This window comes from Lathyrus oleraceus, chromosome 6 (genome assembly GCF_024323335.1).
Source record: "Lathyrus oleraceus cultivar Zhongwan6 chromosome 6, CAAS_Psat_ZW6_1.0, whole genome shotgun sequence".
NCBI lineage: Eukaryota > Viridiplantae > Streptophyta > Magnoliopsida > Fabales > Fabaceae > Lathyrus > Lathyrus oleraceus.
In genome coordinates this window covers 230,362,366-230,365,758 of record NC_066584.1, presented here as the reverse complement: position 1 = coordinate 230,365,758, position 3,393 = coordinate 230,362,366, and the positions used below count along the sequence as shown (strand labels likewise).

Here is a 3,393-nt window from a genome sequence, read left to right as displayed (position 1 = left end):
CACAGACCAAGCCATGATGTGTCCAATTCAAACTTCCATCAACTCCCACGTTTTCCAACCACTTCCACTAAGGCGCCCCACTTTGTGCTTGTGGCGGGCGCCATGGCCTTGTGGCGGGCGCCACAAGAGGAAAACGGTTTCCTCTATTTTCAAGTTGAAGGGCATCCAAGTCAATTCCACCTTTTTTATTTGCTTATAAATAGAAACGCGAATTCAGTTTTACGACCACCCAAACTTAGAGCAGACGAAGATCCGAACGTTGGAACAAGGCGAAATCAGAAGCAACTTTGTTTCACTTAGGCATATATTCAGTTTTATAAAGTGGTAATCGCTTCGCATTGGAGTGTTACCACAATTATGTAATTGAGTCTGTGATAGAGTCTGTACTCGAGTTTGGAGCACTTTGGAAGGAAGTTAATCCTGCCGCCATTTTCTTTTCCGCATTGCAATTTACTCAGCCCTCCGATTGGAGCAGGTTTTTATTACTCGCCTTTACGTTATTTATTTCCCGCACCCGCTTTTAATTCATTTATTTCCTGTACTCGATTTTACTTTATTTATTTCCCGCACTCGCTTTTACTTTATTTATTCCCCGCACTCGCTTTTACTTTATTTATTTCCCGCACTCGCTTTTACTTTATTTATTTTTCGCACTCGCTTTAAATTATTTACTTTCCGCATTCGCACTACTTTTACTTATTTTAATGCACTTTTACTTTACCATGTCTAGCTAAATTTATAAGGCTAGAATGTAAGGATCGTAATTAAACCAGTAATCCGTACAATTGTTCGTAGAAACTCTTAAAGGGCTATTTTAACTTTCAAATTAAGTTTTCCCGCACTTCAATTCCGTTGGGTAAGATCGAAAGCCGTCCAACGTCTTTTTAAACTATATTGTTTTTAACTATTTCAAAAACAGCGAAAGCGCTTTGTTTAGTTCATTAGGAGTTTTTAACATTAAGAAGAAAAGAGATTTTAAAACTATTTTCGGACGCGTTTATAAGTTTAGAGTCTGGTTCGTAAGAACCTCTTTCGGTTAAGAAATCCAGGTTATAATACTTTTCAACTTAGTCAAGATACTATATTTCTTAAAAATAAGTTTACTACTCTAACGCAATGCGCGCCTTTTTATAAGTGACAATATGAGGGTTCGATTAGGGAGTACAACTCGGTTCTGAATACGCGAAAGCGACAGTTCCTGTTAAATTAGTTCTTTTCAAAGTAGGAAACATTGCCCATAAGTAGTTCTATTAGCAAGTACTTGGATTATCAATTGATTACGTGAATTACATTCGACCCTGTCTTTAAAAATTATATTCTATTTTCAATACTTTACTTTTCATTGCACACTACAAAAACACCTATTTTGACTACCTTTGATAAACACCATAACAATAGATAACGATAGATTGACACTTGGTCTCTGTGGTTCGATAATCTTTTATATTACTCTGACGCGTTCGTACACTTGCGAACACCAAGTTTAACAACGCATCAAGTTTTTGGCGCCGTTGCCGGGGACCAATTTCGTCAAATTTCATTTTCCTGTTGTTATATCATTTAGACTTAGGTTATTTCCCGCCGGTCGATGCGAAGAACTCGCAGCACCAGAAGTTTAAGTTTAGTATACCCTCTGGCGGAACCTGAACGTTACGCTCGCGCACGTTTATTCTTTCATAGAATTAAGAGAGCTATGGCCGAAGATCAAAACCAAAGACCTCTTAAAGATTTCGCTCAACCATCTAACGAAGAACCTAGTTCTAGTATAGTAAACCCAATTATACCAGCCAATAATTTTGAACTTAAACCATCCCTGTTGCAACTAGTGCAACAGAGACAATTCGCAGGTCTCGCTACCGAGAACCCTAACCAACATTTAAAAATATTTCTTCAATTAGTAGATACTTTTAAAACCAATGGAGATTCTCCTGAGGCAATACGTTTAAGATTATTTCCCTTTTCCCTCAGAGATAAAGCTCTATCATGGTTAGATTCCCTTCCGCCCAATTCCATTACGACTTGGGATAACCTTAGAAGAGTTTTTCTTGCTAGATATTTTCCCCCGAGTAAGACCGCCGTTCTTCGAAACCATATAACTAGATTTACCCAAAACCAAGGAGAGTCGTTGTTCGAAGCTTGGGAGAGATATAAAGAGTTGTTACGAGCATGCCCACATCATAGTTTAGAAAATTGGTTAATCATTCAAACCTTCTATAATGGACTTCATTATAACACAAAGATGACCATCGACGCTGCCGCAGGCGGTGCTCTGATGAACAAACCTTACCCTGAAGCTAGTGCCCTCATCAAAGATATGGCTCAAAACCATCAATCATGGGGAGTTGAACGAGCGACAGTTGAGAAGAAGGAAGCCCAAGGAGGAGTGCATGAACTAAGCTCTATAGACATGATGCAGGCTAAAATGGACGCATTAGCCCTTAAAGTCGAGCATATGTGCATAAACCCGAATACTGTAGCCGCAGTTTCGTAGGATTGTGAGATATGTGGAACCCAAGGACACCAATCTTCCGAATGCAGTCTATTAAACGAAACCCACTCCGAGCAAATGAACTACACCCAAGGGAACCCATATTCAAATACCTATAACCCTGGATGGAGGAATCACCCTAACTTCTCCTATAGAAATAATAATCCAATTCAAAATAATGCACCTCCGAGACCTAGTTATCAAGCCCCTAGATCAAATCAACCTATGCAACCTGTACCACCAGAACCGAGCCTTGACAAAATTATGGAAAATTTTATCACCGCTCTAACCCAACAAAACAAGGAGTTCATGAACCAAAACATTCATGTTAACGAATTGATTACTCAGTTAGGAACCAAGGTTGACCAAATAGTTACTCATACCAAGATGCTTGAAACACAGATCTTTCAGGTAGCTTTAAACCAAGCCCCTCAGACTACACCTGGAGGACAATTCCCTGGACAACCTCAACAAAATCCGAGAGGACAAGCCAATGCCATTACCCTACAAAGTGGGAATGCTTATGATGAGCCACCAAACCCAAGATTGAGTGAACCCGAAACTTCTAAGGAATGTACCAAACCCCCGGACGAAGTAAAGGAACCCGAGGAATCTGAAAACCAGGAAGGTCGAGATAAAGGAGAAGAACCTAAAGATAAAATTTACATACCGCCCCCGCCATATAAACCACCTATACCATATCCCCCAAAGACTCAAACAAACCCAGATCAATAAATAGTACCAAAAATTTATTAAAGTTATAGAAAAACTTCATGTAGAAATCCCTTTCACGGAAGCCATCACCCAAATAACTTCTTATGCAAAGTTTCTGAAAGACATCCTTACCAACAAACGTTGACTTGACGATCCGAAGCCTTTGGAATGTAATGCTATTTCCGAGGACA

General features: G+C 39.5%; 1 non-coding gene across 1 annotated transcript; it reads right to left on the bottom strand.

The window, feature by feature from the left end:
• Window positions 1-2,077: 2,077 nt before the first annotated feature.
• LOC127099882 (small nucleolar RNA R71) lies at window positions 2,078-2,184 on the bottom strand. The gene has a single exon (XR_007794345.1). It is a non-coding gene; the product is annotated as a small nucleolar RNA R71 (small nucleolar RNA).
• Window positions 2,185-3,393: the final 1,209 nt, after the last annotated feature.